The sequence below is a fragment of the Acanthochromis polyacanthus genome, chromosome 10 (genome assembly GCF_021347895.1).
Source record: "Acanthochromis polyacanthus isolate Apoly-LR-REF ecotype Palm Island chromosome 10, KAUST_Apoly_ChrSc, whole genome shotgun sequence".
NCBI classification, from domain to species: Eukaryota; Metazoa; Chordata; class Actinopteri; family Pomacentridae; genus Acanthochromis; species Acanthochromis polyacanthus.
Window position 1 is genome coordinate 7,747,041 of NC_067122.1, and position 17,265 is coordinate 7,764,305.

A 17,265-nucleotide genomic window follows, 5' to 3' on the forward strand; every position below is an offset into this window, starting at 1 on the left:
ACGAGAAATTATTAAATGAACATCATGCTGTATTCAGAAAGTCTTGAAGCAAGAAAATGAGACCATAAACTCATGAGGGAAATGTTCACTGAGGTGACAGATCAAGTTAGAGGTAGCGCCATTTTCTCTTAGACTTCTATAAAACCTGAATTATTTTTGTAAACAGAGGAGTCGCCTCCTGTTGGCTGTGAGATAGAAAGACAAGTTTCATGTATTGGCTGCAATTATCAAACCCAGAGGCCATGATATTTATAAAGGCAATGTCGAACTGAAATGAGTTATGTCCAATCACTTTTTTTTACTCAAACATGTACAGTAGAGATCAAATTTTTTCAAGTAGAAAATCTCGGAACAAATACGGAGCGTACACATGTTAATGAATGACCAAAGGGAAATATAATGTATCACTAGGATCTGCTGCCCCTTGTAATTCCTCAAGGGTTAAATCACAATATCTCAAGATATTTTCAACAAACATCAGATCAAATGTGACAAAAATCCACTAAGATAAAACAACTGCTCTGAGGTTACAGTGACCCTTTACTTAAAACCACAAGAGAAGGTTTCTTTGCTTTGTTTCCAGTAAAATTACACACGGTAATTTGTGGTTTCAGTACCCTGGGCTTGTGAAACCTCTGGCATTCTTGTTACAGAATAGAATAATAAAGTCCACCTAATTCTTCTGGTTGCAAATGTTAAGTTGTTACTGGACCTCTCATTAAAGAGATTATCATAAAAATGTGAAACGCAAATAAAGCTGTTCATATTATACTTTTCGAAAATAAACTTACTACTGTCTTTCTGCTCACTGGAGAGAAGCTACAGTATATGTGTTTCATGGTGTTACTGTAGATGGATCCATACATTAGCTGGACTTGCTTTATCCCACACAGGTTCCTGGGGGTCTGGAAGTTCTACAATTCTACAATTTTGCTTATCAGACGGTGTTATCCAAAGTTACGTAAATCTGAGAGTAGATACAACAAAAGCAAGGATCAAGTCAGTAGAAAGCAACCAGGAAGTTACGTTGGGTGAGATTCATGGTGCACTGTGGGCAGTTCACCAGTTTATCACAGTGAAAACAAAGCCATTCAGCTAACAGACTTTAAATTGTAATCATTTTTCTCATCTCAGAGAGCAAATAAAGTCATTTTCTAAAATGACCCTCTGTTATTTAGAATGGGAGCAGTTCAGTAGGAACTGTGATAGTTACCAGTACTGTTTACCAAAGCTAATACTGAACACAAAATGCTTCGTAATTCATACACTACCATAAGAAAGTTTGGGGTCACCCAGTCAATTTCATGTTTTCCATGAAAACTCAGACTTTAATTAATGTGCTAGCATAATTGCACAAGGCATATCTAATCATCGGTTAGCCTTTCAACACCATTAGCTAACACAATGTAGCATTAGAACACAGGAGTGATGGTTGCTGGAAATGTTCCTCTGTACTCCTATGTAGATATTATATTAAAAATCAGCTGTTTCCATCTAGAATAGTCATTTACCACATTAACAATGTCTGGACTGGGTACATGATTAATTTAATGTTATCTTCACTGCTTTTCTTTCAAAAATAAGCACATTTCCAAGTGACTCAAAACTTTTTAAAGGTAGTGTAGAACCGATTTTAGTTTCTGTTGAGATGGCCAAAAACATCATCCAAACGTTCTCTGTTTTCTGCAGACAAGGACGCTCAACGTGGCATTTAGAGGGAATATGTTTCGGTTGTTAAAAAATCTGCAGAACTTCCATCTATTTGGAGCCCCGACAGCAGACACAAAGTGTCAGGAACATAAGGGGGTTGGGTGTTCTTGGCTCGCTGGGGCAGGACAGCCAGGGGGAGGTGACGTGTGACAGACAGGTTCATTGTGGAGCTGCAGGAGCCGGGCCGAGCTGGACTCCCGGTGGCGTCCCTCATGGCGCTGTCCACGAGGTTTGTCACTGGAGGACAATAAAGTGTGCCCCGGTGCAAGACGGATGCTTTTCCAGCGGTCTGCACGAGTCCTCGGGGCGTGGTGCCATCGCCGGGGGCACCGAGCATCTGACAGTCAAGCACATGGCGCCGCTGATCGGCTGTCAGGGCCAGAAAGCTGCATGCATACAGGCAGAGTGGAGCATAATGCAAACACACCCGCACAGAGAAACACACAGAAATCTGGCACACATTTGCACGCACACGTATAAATCTTGTCTTTATTTTTGGTTTAACCAGAAAGACACCATTGCAGACAAGAAGGGGGGAAACAGAGAGAGAACGAGGAATGCAGAGGGGCGACTGGGGGCATTCCCTTTGGCTCTGACAGGAGAAATAAATCAGCGCAATTATGGGCTGGCCCAAGGTAATGAGGACAGGTCATCCTTATCATTCCCAAGTTCAAGGTGTTCCCTGCTCATCTGAGCCAGCCGGGCACTGACGCCAACAGAGCCATGGCTAGTGATAGAGATCTAAATGTGCATGGATGCCTGGAAATGTTTGGCACAGGCAGAGAGCGGTTCTTCCCACATCCCAGCAGGCATTTTGATGTTGACTAGGTGTTGATACAGCAGCTCTGTTGATGTGAAGTAGCAATACTGACATGTAGATTTCCAGTTTAGAACTTCTGACTCTATTTGGATAAATTTACAAATGAGTTTTTCATTCTGTGAATCTTTTGATTTCTATATATTTCTGAAAATGTTTTGATTTTCTTTCACCTACAGCTCTTCTAGTGTCACATCATCCCTTAGCACTGTTATTTCTACAGCTCTTCACAAACGTTTCCTCCTGTACAACCCAAGGAAAACATGTAAAAACTGTGTTCTCCTTTTTCCAACTCCTTCTTCCACATCAATCAACAAGATAAAACACTGTTTCATGTGTATGTAATAATATCATGTCAACCACTGGTCTTTTCCGCCATCAGTGTTTTTTGACTACAATGACAGAATTGTGAGTATATTATCCTCCATGTCATGAGTTTATATATGTAAACTACCATATCATAACTGTACTTATCCACGTGTAAATTTTACATATCCATATGTAGGTTCATCATGCCTGGTATATTGTTTCTGGAGACCTTTTTTTTTTATTATCATATCTTAATTTTTTAGCCATGTTTTTGTAATTCTACTGCTTCTTTCTGCCTTATCCAGCTGCTGTAACATGTGAATTTACCCAGCAAGGGATCAATAAAGTTGATCTTATCTTATTTTCTGCTGCACTTCAGTGGGTGCTCTAGTAAAAGTAGGATTTACAGGTAAATTCAGAAGCCCGGAGTCACAGTTTCTGCATATGTTCACGCACATATTTGAGATGGAACATAAAAGAGAGAGAGAGGGATAGGATGGAGAGAAAAGAGCATACACACTATGAGTGCACACGACTGTGGGAGGTGAGCTGGTGCCTTGCCAGTCACTGTAACTACTCCAGCAGTCAACACGGACCGAAATTTAAACAGACGACATTCTGCTCCAAAACAAATCAGCTCTCTCTTTTGACTCCTCAGCGCCAGACTGTGGGTGTGCAACTTCAGAAACATCACTAACGCGCAGCCATCTCTTTAATCCTTTGTTTCTTCACCTCTTTCTGTCTTTCACCGCCGCCATCTGACTATGTTGCTTTTATCCCTTTTCATTCTTGTTTTCTCCCTTTTTTTCCCCCTCTCTGTCTCTCTCTCTTGTGGGTGAAAGTAGGGGAGCGCAGGACAGGGGGAAATTGGTGTAATGAATTTAGGGCGCTCATGCTTGCTGAGGCGAGCCTCCCTTGGCTGCTCGTAGCCATTAATCTTCCGCACTCTGTCAGAGCAAAATGTGCCCACAATAGGCAAAGGGGGAGCTCAAATTGACTACCAATTACGCGCCTGTGAATAAAGGATATGGAGAGAGGAGGGAGGGCACAATATGGTTCAGCAGTAACGTTTATTTTAACCCTGCGAACGTCGCAGGAGCATAAAGGCCTGGAGATGGTGTGTGTGTGTATGTGTGTGTGCGCATGTGTGTGTCCACTCAAGGATGAAGACTCTTTCTGAGGCCCCTGCTCAACTATCTGTAGACGCAGTGATTCACGCCATCATGGTGTGTAACGGGTGGCAAAGGCTATGGTTCAAATATATTTATAGACAAAATATGTTTATCATTTTCTGTCTTTTCTTGCACTAAACATTCTCCATATGTGTGTTAGATGATCGAGGATCATCAATCCGAAGAAAAACAAATTGGGGTGTTGAGGTTTTGCATTGCAGCAAACGTGATGAAAATGGCTGTAAAAATGAAAGTCAGAGCTTGAATCTGGACTTTGTTTTGCACTCTAATGGGTTTTTTTTTGTGGTCATTTTTAAAAACACAACATATGTATTTGTGCATTTTAAAGAAAAGAGCTTTTACTCAGTGCATTTATAGATATAAAGTGTGATAATACATGAAAGATAACCAAAGAATATCCCCAATTCATAAATCTATCTATCTATCTTTGCATGTCTAAAATGCATTATCATGTATTATGCATTTTGCAGGGTAGTCAAGCAAGAGCTAATAATGGGGATAAAGAGTGTAAAAGTCGGTCAAATTAGCTGATTTCATGCGAAGAAATTCCTGATTATAATCCAGGAATACATTAGTAATTATCCATTCAAAACATATATGCCTATTTAGTACTTTTATTCTAGTTACTTCAAGCTTCCCTGTATAGAATTTTAAAAATTGTGACTTTAGTGACTCCTAGTGCTGCTTTCCCCAAAAGGCACTGTCACAGAGAGCTCTGCTTTTTAACTGGCACAGTATCACCACTTTAGGTCAAGGACCTGAAAGCCTCTTTCAGCGCTGCGACGCGATGCAAAATACACGCACGTTACCAAGTTGTTTTCATTAAAGGTTTTACAGTGCGTGTGTACTTTAACACTTACACTTCATTTTTTGTCCACTAGTGACATTGTGTTTATTGTGTTTATACATGAAAGTGCCATTTGCACAGGGGCTATGAAAATGTTTTCACAGCGCGGAAGTCTTTCTTAACACCTCTGAAACAATGTGTGTGTTTCGTTTCAAAGGCACCTACAATAACAACGAGTCTAACAGAGAAAAGGGCGCTGTGAAGTGGACACACTTGTTCAGCTGTTAGTGCGACTGCAGCCCTGATGGTTGTGATTATTTGAGGGCTGTGTTTATTGTATTCTGCACATGAACATGACAAGAACTAATAAGTTCCTTAATCGTATCTGATTTCATTCAGGCCTAATTTTGCTATCGGAGGCACGGGCCAGTTTGTATGGAAATCACCTCCCTTTAATAAGACCATTACACGAAGGGTGTGCTCAACATGTGGCGGAGAACAGGAAAAAGTTGACTGAACGCTGAAAGATAAATCAAAAGCTTTAATGAAGTTTGACTTCCAGGATTAGGGAATTTCGGCCCGAGCCGCTCTGAAGTTATGCACAGTGTACGATTCCAAGAAAAACTTTCACAGCTAAAATAATAAATTTCAGAGCTGATTGCTGTTGGAGCTTCAGTCTGCTGTGTTTCGTGAATTTCAGCGGCACACATTGTCGGTTTAAAAGAATGGCAGGAATGAGGCTGGGAGTCTGCAAAGCATGTTTGGAATGTATTATTTTCCATATGTATGTAATGTTAGAAAATACAAACACTGCGCTAAGAGGTTGTTTTTGTTTTTTTTAAAAAAAAATCATAAATCTTAGAGTTTCTCCTGAGTTATTTATTGTCTCACACTTGGTACTTTACACTCTTTTGAAGTAGCTGGGCCCAGTGTTGACTTAACGTGTTTTGGATTTTCTTTTCTACGTTTGCCGACAGTCAAAATTTTGCAGAACAAAACAAATGGAAACAGAATAAGCTCATACATTGATTGATGAAGATAAGAAATGGAGTGAAATTGCACAAAGATGACACGTGCCAGACAGATGTCGGGGACGGATGCATGTAGACATGGAGTACATGGGATTAATACCAAAGCTCATTTGTGCTGAGTTGTTTGTCTTTTGCCACATTTCCATTCACTTGTCAATCAGCGTGAGCAGCATAGTGTTCCCTTTCTTAGATGTTTCCGCTAATGTCATTTGAGTATCTGTAGGTGGCAATGTTGCTTCTGTCTGTTCCCTAATGGTGCCCAGAGCTGCTTCCTCAAATGTTTACACAGGAAATGAAATACATCCACATTTACCAACAAAGTCCTACCAGATAGTGTGGGAGAAAGTTCACCACTGGGTTTCGTAACCTTCCTGAATTCTCACCAAATTCCCCATGTACGTGTAAACTTCACTCCGTGTCCCTGCAGACTCGCGACAGAATGTGTCCCGGCCTGTCGGGGGGCAGATGGACGATGTTGTTCTGGGTGGGATGAAAGAGGCGTGAAGGAGGCACAGTCAGCCAACTGCTCAGGGTCATGTAAGGGTTGTGCTCGCCACTTGAAAGAGAGAGGCTTGGCGACTTAAGACATCCACAACAGAATCTTAGCAACTCCCCCCGCCTCCCGTCACATGCACACACGTTCGCACATGCACGGTCCCCAACACAAACATTATTAACAAAACAAACACTCTGATTGACATGATGAGTAAAGCGCTGCTGAGAAAATATCCTAGTTGTGCAAGTGTTGGTTTTCCTTTTCTTGCAGCTTTTCTCCATTTTAGCACAGAACAAATAAAACACTCATCCCTTTTCCCAGTGATTTAAGAGCTATTAAATAAAATGCCCAATTCACAGCTTGATAGTAACGAAAATAAAATCTACTGAGATTAGATGATGCTGCTTTAGGACAGCAGAAGCGGCCTGAACCTTTAAAATGCTGTTTTGATAATGTCATGTACTTCACTATAAACTGCTTCCATTAAGAGTTATTTCTGGGCCAGAACTGGAGGACATTTGGGTTTCAAAATGTCTTTTTAAAATAGTTTTCTGCTACATATTCATCAATCATAGGTAATAGACTATTAAAAGCTTGACTGGCTCAGCTTACACATCAATGGTACCATTTTAATTCCATGTTTATTTGTTGTTTGCTAACCCTATTCTAATCACAGTACCAGGGTTGCTAATCCATGCCAATGTTAGCTTTTTCTCAGGAGTAGAAGTTAGATATTTAACTAGCTGTTACTGCTGACCAAGAGGACAAACTGACTGATGGAAAAAAGTAAAGAAAAAAAGTGAAAAGAATTTGTCTTCTCCTGAGAAAAATAGCATTTCATGAGGAACTCCAGACTCATTTGATATTTTTAGGAATATTTTCAAACATTATTTTCTCCTGTTTTTTTTTTAAGTAAATTTACACATCAACTGCATGCTTAAGTATTTTGTACATGGATTATTTGAAATTTGACGTGGATGGAACGTACAATGTCCTCCATTTTTGGAATGACCCTTCTGTTGTTTTTGGGATATCATATTCCATAAAAAACATTTATAAGAACTACATTCCTAAGGTTTTTTTTAGAACTCCTGCAGTTTGAAATGACGTCCATCAAATCACCACTTATTAGCTGTCAGTGAAATTCTGCACACATTCGTGTCATTGATCCCCTTAGATTCCAGGTCCACAGCATAAAAAAGTACAATTTTCACCACGGTGCCAAATCACCTTATAATAACAACAGAACCACTGCAAGAATAAGTGGAAGTTAGGAAACTATGGCTTGAAATGGGTGTTTGTAAAATAAAGGTTTGAAGTTGTTTTCTACAAATCCATTTCTTGGATTTCTGAGAATCTCCTACCAGCTTGGCTAAATACTCCATTTCTTAGTCTCCCAGCTATCTAGGATTTGCAGGACAGTGGACAACCAATATCTGAAGCCATTCATCATTCATATAGCCAGTCAATGGCAGCCACACTGATAATTTATCCAAAAACATACAGAAAAGGAAATATATATTCAAGAACTAGAATCAAATATGGTTTCTTTTAAATTATGAGATCTATAAATCCTATAGTATGAATGACTAATGTTCTCAGGTCGTTTATCCCTCCACTCACATACTTTTACTCTGGTGTTTCCAAGGTGATTGTCCTTTTTGTTGGATGTTTGCTCTGATGCAGCTGTCTGTAGTCTGTTCAGTACAGATCAGTGTCACTGCAGCAGAACCTTGTTGATGTTTAGTTATACTTAAATATTCATGATAAGGAACATGTATTTTCTATATTTGATCCCTTTCCAAGGCTACCAACCTGCATATCCATTATTCATTTGGGGATTTTGGTGCTGGAGATTATATTAAGTGCAATCAAAATAGTGTCATTTAAAAAAAAAAAAATAGATCCTTCAGTAGTTAACTACAATAGTATGAGGGTGCCGGTTTCTCTGTTTTTACTTGAGTTTGGATTTATCTAATAAAGGCTCACACTGTTTGCTGTATATGTTATTTTATTGGAGTCATGTTTTGCAGATTTCTACACGGCATCCTGGGAGTGCAGAGGCATCATAAGTCATTAGTTAGAATGGCCACAATGATGAGAACAATATCCATGTAAAAAATTTATCTTCAAAAAAATTGTGTTTAAATCAAACCAGTGCTACGCCTGCAGTTTCTCTTGTTAGACAATAAAGGCGCTTTTGTAGAAGCCAAAGAACGTCTGTGGCTGTTCCATATTGTGTCCACATTGAGAATAGCAACACGAAGTATTTAAGCTTCATACTGAAAAAAAAATTCTCTCATCACATTTTGGCATGAATAAATGAAAATGAAAGTTTGATTATGTGCTACAAGATAAATGTTGACGTTTTAGTGCAACGACCAGTTATTCCAGTAATGCTTTATACTTACATTCTACATGTGTTGGTGATCTGAGTGCGTTTTATTGTGTTTTTGAACAGAGCTGTGTAGAATAATGATTTAAAAGTCGTTATAAACACATCACAGTGCACACATGTTTGCTTTCTACACCTTTTGTGTAGTTAGAGAAGCAGTTTTCTGAATTATAGTAGTGTCTGGATCATGTTTTAAGATGTTTTTGAATGTTGTATCGTAAGTCACTGTTGACTTTCCCTGTATTAGATTAGACCAAAAATGCTTCTTAAACCACACAACTATGCTATAATTCTGTAGTTACACGTGGATCGTATGTCCAAATCAAATGCAACATGTTACTGTTTCTTTGGTACCAGCATTTTTGCAACTAAATACATCAATTAACAACATTTATTTTTCATTATTAACCCTTCAAAGTTTCCATTATGTATGAATGTTGTTTCAAGGACACAGGTCTGATGCTACTCAGTCAGTTCAGTTCACACTTTCACCACCACCTGCAACACATTCACTCTCCGGCACACCTGGCATTCGCTCGATGCGACCACGACTTTCTACTTTTGGTTATTTTACTACCAAATTACTCAAATCTCCAACTCCCAACCTCTGGGACTGCTGACATTTTATCTGTCTTCTGGAACCTGCGGTCTGCACGGGGAACACAATACGACGGCTGCAGGGAGTCGGCCTCACCGCTATGTTTGCTGCACCCTCTACCAGCGACAGAGAGGGAGACATCAATCTTTCACTAATTCCTTCAAGTGTGAAAGGGTCCTTGTGGTGTCAGCCAAAGGGGGAAGATGGTTCTAGCCAGAGATATTGAATGAGGGGAGGGCGGAGAGGAGGATGGAGGAGAAGGGCCTCCTCACCGCAGAGACCCTTCCTTCTGGGTCCCCCACCTCAATCCTGCCGCTGACACCCCCGGACGGCTGACCAGATGGCGCAGCATTAACCCAACAAAGACTATCTAATTAGGGGTAAATAGAGAGAAGGGAAGGGAGGTGGCGGTGTCCTGATGGACGGCAACGCCACAAGAACAGCCAGGCAAGCCGCCTGAGACCAAAGCAAGTCAATACGGTACTACAACCCCCATCCCTGCACACACACTCACCCCGAGCACACACTCGCTTACGCCCCCCCTGGCAGTATATAGGGGCTATGACTTTATTACCCCTCATTAACACAAATTAGACCACTTGAGCCCTCCTGAATGGCGATGACAAATTGAATTAAGTGTTTGGAAACAAGTCAATCCCCACCCCTGGCCAGGCTGCGACCATATTGCATTAACATTCAGTGAAGGGTGTGTACGGGTGAGTGAGAGGGGCCATAAAAAAAACGCTATTATTTAGAGGTAGGTGGAGTTTTTAGAGGCTGCGAATGGTTAAATTCCTTTAGAAATGATATGGATTCCTCTTAGGCTGGTGGTGAGTTAAGTCAGGCAAGTTGAGGAGGAATAAAACAGAAGAGAGCAGATGGTTTCAGATGGAGATTCAGCCAGTAGAATAGACCATTTAACTTTGAGATTATCCTTGTTTAGTAAGACAAATCCACAAAATGTCTACAGTTTAGAGGCAAACAGTTTTAGTTGTGTGGGCTGTGGCATGAGAAGCTTCACTGTATTGGGATGGAGCTATATTCTGCATCAATAAGCTTTGGTTTTCGTTCGGATACATGCAGCTTTCTGTAACAGAAATCTCTCCAGTATTCTTTCCCAGAAGTATCAATTCACCACTGATATTCACGCTTTTATTTCAGAACATATGATATGAAAATTTAGATAAGAGATAAAACAGTTTTGATTTCCAGAGAGGAAATTCAAGCACTAAATATATCCCCTTGGTTACAGTTTGTTTATATATGATAACTTTAATATGTGGACAATAAATTCCAGATAGCTTATGTTACCGCTCAGTTTATCATCTGTACAAACCTTATCTCATTATAGATTGTAAAATACACCCAGATAAATTGTCTTTATATGGGGAAAAATATATTTTATTACATATCTTTCGTTTGTGTTTAAACAGGAAGCATCTGACAGTAAATCATGAATAGAAAGTTAAATGTGAAGTGTAAAAAACAAAAAGGGTGCATTTCATGTTAAAATGCTCATGTAAATTTCTGAAAAAAGCTTAAAAAACTGAAATTAAAGACATCATCAGAGAGAGATAGAGAGATAAAGTATGTCAATAGATTGAAAAAAGTTAAACTGTTCTGTAAAGCAGTGAAGAAATGATGGCTATTATAAACTGCTGTGAACCTCCTAGTATCCAATATGAGGCGGTGATAATTATGACTGAGTGTTTGTGTGTCTGTCTACGTTAAAATATGCACATTTCTGTACGCTTTTCATTGCTTTATGATAATTCACAGAAAAATCCCAGAACACATCTGCTGTCGTCCCACTGAGATGCTTCTTCCTCACTGAACTCCTCCTCACTAAACGGCTGAGCCATTCTCAGCTAAAACATCGCTGACGTTTTATTACCTTTCTGTACAATTCTGTACCTGTGCAATATTTTTGCACTATGAACATCATTCTTTCCTTTTTGCACAATTCTCACTTTAGCAACTACCATTTTGCACTATTGTGTTTATATCTATCTGCATGTGTTGCTTTTTAAAATTATTTTGTTCGATTCCTTATTCCTGAAATGGGATCAACAGCTGAAACCAAACTTCTTGTATGCTGTGTACCTACTTGGTGATTAAAGCTGATTTTGATTCTGATTGTGCTCTTCCTGAAAACCATCCAGAACAAAGTTGTTGCTGACACCTTGTGGCGCTCACTCAGATTACAGCCTTAGAAGATCAAACTGACAAATCAAAGCGACTTCAAAACACAGAACGCGGTTGCAACAAACAGCAATAAAATTAAAGCTAATTTAAGCAGATTGGTACATTTATTGTGACGTGATATTTAGTGAATGCAGTAAACATGGGTTTTTGATTTTTGACAAGTTGCTTGTGTTTCACCCTGCTTTATGTTCTGACATGTTTTCTTAAGCACACATACTTCGCACACTTTCTCTCTCACACCCACACACGCACTAATAATTAATGCTGTGAAACTATTATTTGCCTGCTGTTTTCAGATGTTAGTATTTGGCTGGAAAACAGAGGAAAGCCTGATTTCCTTCCTGGTGTGTGTTACAGACAGCTGCTATATTTCACACAATCTCTGACGGTGGTTTTAATTAACAGCTTCTCCGAGCACAGCCATTAATCAGTTCAAACGTGTTTCAGATTTTGCTTATCAACTGAGCATGCTCTTTATTTCCCATAAGCGTGTCGTTGAACCTGATCGGACCTTCAGCAGTTATGATATGCTCATGTGTTTAATTTAATTTAAAAAATGAAGGAAAGGTGTCATTTTTATGGCTTCTATCTCTCCAGTGAGTCCTGAGAATTAAACCAGAAACCTTGTGTGCAACCGTATAATCATTCCCTCCATGAACACAAGCCTAGATTTCTGTATCTGATTAAACCAGATACGGATTTCTCTTCTTAAATATTTTGGGGAAAACACTGAATCATGATCATTTCACAACTCCACATCCAGAAAACCCGTAGACACTGGATTTATACGCCACCACTGCATCTCTTCATCTCAGCGTTTTCTTCTACAGTTTGTGTTTTCTTCTCTCTGAAGGTATCTCTGGATCTGGAGCTGCATGTTTCTGAGCCGAGTCGAGTGTGTCTGTCTCCCTCTGCATTCCCTTTCTCTCTCTGCTCTGGCTTTAACACAACAAGTTGAGGCAGATGGAAGCCTGATGGATCCCTGAGGCCTGTTCTACTTTAGGTTTCTTCCTGTTAAAAGGGAGCTTGGTGCTAGGTGCTTGGATTTGTTGGGTTTCTCTCTACAGTATCATTTATAAGGTCCTGACCTTTGACCATGACATGTCCTGAGATAATTGATGCAGTGAAATGGCACTATTTAAATAAAGCTATCAAGAAAGGTAATGATTTCCAGAAAGGAAACTCAAGCAAATAAAATAATCCTATAAAATACACCAGTTCCAACATTGGCCAAAATGAATAAATTTGTCAAATAGTCCTGAATATTGCAGTGAGGTCAAACTCACAGGATGCAAAAATCATCTCTGCTTGATTGAATCATCCATCCGTTCATTCTCTATACACAGCTTGATCCTCATTAAGGTCGTGGCAGGGGTAAAGTCTATCCCAGCTGATTAGGGTGAAGGCAGGGGACACCTGGACAGGTCACCAGCAGGGGCGGTTTTAGACTTTCAGCTCAAGGGGTGGTTGGGCGGGGGGGGGGAACACACACACACATCTGACCAATGTTAAGCGACGGCTCACCCAGCTCTTCTGCATTCATAACAGAGCTCAGTCATTCTCTTAGATACTATTCGTTGGTTCAAGAAACAGTCAAAATAGTCCTTCTCAAAATGCTGACCGTTTGAAGTTTGATTTTCAAAATATGTCTGCTAGCAATTGAATTAACGCCACAAAATAAACATTTGAACACATGCAGTAACATCGCTCGTGTTCTGTGCTTTGCCCCCCCAAACCTTACCTGAAGCTTTTGCTGGAGTTTTCTTGGGAAAAAATGCCCTAACATCCACTGTGACGGTCGGCCTACAAACAACACATTGATAAAACAATGATATGGCACCAGTGTGAAATTACAATAGCCTTTTTTCACCTTCATGTTTGGCATGCCATAAGCATTGCTTGCTTCATTTTGTGATTTGCGAGGCTAAACGAGTAAAATTCGCTAGCTAGAAGGCAAGCTGGCTAGCTGGATTGTTTGTTTAGACACCTCAGGCTTATAAATGCAGATTTCATGGACAAACTTGTGAGTTCACTTCAGGGTATAAATGCCAAGTAAATGTTGCAGTCACCTGCAGTTGCTGGCTCTGTTGGCTAGCCTGTCAATCTCTCTGCCCGATCCATCACACGCACACAGGGGTGGGAGCAGCATTCAGCACAGCGGCGGAGTAGAGGGGAACTTGCGCTCTCTTAATGGATCAAACCATTATCCAAAACCGGGGGGTCAAATTTGGGAGAACTTTTCCAGATTTTACATTTGGTTTGAAACGGTAAAATAAATAACACTGTTGATAATTATTTCAGCATTTATTATAAACATAGATAAATAACACCCAATAATTCTAGGGGTGCTTAAAAAAAATTAAGGGGTGCTCAAGCACCCCTGAAAATGGTCTAGCTCCGCCCCTGGTCACCAGCCTATCACAGGACTACATATACAGATGATCACACTCACATTCACACTTACAGACAATTTAGAGTAATCAATTAACCTCAGCATGTTTTTGGAATGTGGGAGGAAGCAGGAGTACCCCCCAAAAAAACCGCACATGCACAGGAACAACATGCAAACTCCATGCAGAAAGATCCCAGGAAGGCCAGGATGTGAACTGGGGATCATCTACCAAGCCACTGTGAAGCTGATGCTGAATCATAAGTAATATGAAGTAACATTTTCAATATTCAATCACCAATTGTCTAAAAAATTGAAATCTATTCATCATCCTTGCAGCACTTAATACTTTGTAGGGTCACGGGGGTGCTGGAGTCTATCCCAGTCGACTCAGGGCGAAGGCAGGGGACACACTGGACAATTTTGAAATCTCTATCAAAACAATATTTTTATTACCAATCAAACACCAGATGGTGCCAGAGGTTCAAAATATAACAGTGTAGGTATGTCACAACACTCTTCTTCAGTCCCCCACCTCCCCCAGCCACTGCACACACATGTGGGTTTTATGATGAATTAATAACCCTCATATGCTGTTTTTATTCTCTGACTGTGTGTTTTCATTCTAAGCAGATGGTTTAATACGCTATTTTAAGCATTTTTACTGTGTTTACTGAATATTTTAGCAAATATTTTACCAAACAGCATCAACATTGTCCACACTTCATGAAAAATACTATCACATGAAAAAGAAAGTATTTTTCAACTGACTTGCAGAAACTTGGTCATCATAGTGCTACAAACCAGCTGAATATTTAATAAACTCACTGAAGGCATTGGGTTTGTGTTATGCACGCAGAGAGGAGGTAAAGTCAAAATGTTCTGTAGCAGATGGAAAATGTTAGCTATGGTTGTGCCAGATGGGAAATGTTGCATGTTAATTACAAAGAAAATACCATAATTCAGACTAAAGTGTATTACAGCAGATGGCAGATGTGAATGGCTATTATTCTGACCAGAACTCTGTGATTAAACCAAGTGAGGTGAATAATAAAGTTGCTGCAGCTTGTGTTGTAGTAGGTGCAGAATGTGTTGAATTAACAGTGTCATGGTCTGAACATTGTTGAACTATTCATATTTAGAAGCCTCACCTGGCAACATGCACTATACTGATTGAATACTTTGAAAAATTGAAAGTTTGTGCAAGTTTGGGATGCTTCATGTACTTCCTCCTGATAAAGCTAGCTGCATTGAACCCACAAATGTTGGAATGACTCTTTCCATGCACATGAAACCAGTATTTTGTTCAGTATTAAATAAACTAATTCACATAACATCAGTGAAAAGCTGCCTGTAAAGCACCATATACATTCAGAAATCTTTAATCTTTTGATTAATTACATGGTATATCCGCAGTCAGGAGACCAAGCAGTGCAATGTAATGTAATATGATTACACCATACTGAACCTTTTGTAATGTCCTCTAAGATTTAGAAATATCTGTTTTCTCCAAATTAGCTAATTTTCTCGACACTGTAGTTTGTAAACTATTTATGCAGTTTTTTTTTAGATTTAGCATACAGAAATGTACATTTTTTATTGTATTTCCACCTGTGAACATCGCTCCTTGGTAGTCAGTATACCATAATCATCTGTACTGTGTGGCTATGAAAGACTCAACACTGTGCTGCCTCCATGTGGTTAAAAAATATAAAACTTAAATTTAAGAATAATTTTTCTTGTCCATATTAGTGATATCCCCATGGAAAACGGTGTGATCCTCTATTAGCATCGATCTTTAATTTGATGAAATATGACTGAAATTTGATGCAGTTTTTAGCAGGTTTCAGTCAGGCGTAAACTAACCGTGATCTCACCCGTTGGTTTCAACGCCGAGAAAATGAAGCCCGGATTTTGCTACTTCCTGGTCGCCGTTTTGGATTTTTTGGAGCCAGTGACGTAAAAAGCGTCATCAAACAGACTGGACCGGAGAGCAACTAGGGGCAGGATTGGCTGAGGACTCTCTTATCCCGCCTACATTTTACCGCAGAGGCTTCTGCTGCTGTCTATCAAGTATAGCCACGCCCCCTGGCTCCGCCAACTTTAATGATTTATTTAAAATTCAGTATTGATTTATTTTAAGATCGGCCACCTCATCTCTCATTTTGACCATGAAAACTAACGGGAAAAAAATCCTGAGCTGTAGAACATCAGTCTATCAAATTTTATTTTTTCAAAAAAAATTGGGGTCAATGGAGAAAAAGCTTTTTGGAGCCAACCCTATTGCAAGTTTTTGCCACTTCCGGGTTGGCTTCAATTCTGGAGCCAGATGCTACGTCCACTATATATACAGTCTATGGTTTCAGTCCATCTGTGTCACCTGTAGTGGACTTAGAAAAACGTCTTTGTTTGTGTCTGAAACCTTCTGGTAAACCAAAGACTGTGAACTGGTCCAGTCCCTGAGTCCTTCTGAAGCACAACGTTCAGCTGGTTTCGTTTTTGAGGCGTCTTCTCTGAACCGGTTTCAGTAGGAATCTGAATCTGTTGACTCTAGGCTGTCAGACGCTGCTCGGTGTTGCAGCTTTCAGATTTCAGGTCGTCTTTCAGCCCTAAGATGTAAAAAATCAGCTGCAGATGAAGACATTAAATCCAACTCTTTCTCAGTTTCTGCTGCTCTCAGATCAGTTTCATTGGAAGCAGTAATATAGCGATATTTAAGACAATATTTAAGTAAAGTTATTTTTACACTGCTTCTCAAACAACAGCATTCAGTTATTATTCTCACACAAACTTGCTGTCCTAAATTCTGCTGCCCTGTAGCAGGACATCATATTGCAGCATGCAAGTTGATGTTTTTCCTCAAAATATTCACCTGAAGAGGATGTTGCATCAAATGTGTGTTTCCAGGAAGCTAGCAAGCTTTAAAGATGCAGCACCTCCTTCAGGCTTCAGGTTGTGCTGTTGCACCATCATCCTCCTCCTCTCTGGTTGAATCCAAGCGCTCTTGTTTGCCTGCAGACTGGCCCGGTATCCACCTGGAAGTGGTACAAAAGCACAGTTGTGCAGGAAGCTTCTGCAATTTCCTCCCTCTTGCGTCACAAACGCATTACTGTGCCTCTCACCCAAACCACAACCACATGGGACCCAGTGCAGCGCTGGAATTTTCCCACTGACAAAAACACATTAACTGTGCAGAGCAACGGGCCGACTGGATCGGTGGGCCGAGCTGTTGCTGTGATCCCTGCAATGAATGAGCCTCTTCTTAGCAGCACCTGTCATGTGTTAGGAACAAATTAAGTACAGTGTTTAGTGAAATCTAGCCTCCTACTTGAAAA

The 17,265-nt window shown here is 40.0% G+C and overlaps 1 long non-coding RNA gene across 1 annotated transcript in view; it reads right to left on the reverse strand.

Moving 5' to 3' along the window:
* The window catches only part of LOC110948261 (uncharacterized), a 139,775-nt gene extending 126,054 nt beyond the window's left edge, over window positions 1–13,721 (reverse strand). The window contains exons 1-2 of the long non-coding RNA XR_002595523.2: window positions 13,611–13,721; window positions 13,283–13,344 (exon numbers count right to left, since the gene is read on the reverse strand). This is a non-coding gene — a long non-coding RNA (uncharacterized LOC110948261). The remainder of the gene's footprint in view (window positions 1–13,282; window positions 13,345–13,610) is intronic.
* Between the last annotated feature and the right edge of the window lie 3,544 nt (window positions 13,722–17,265).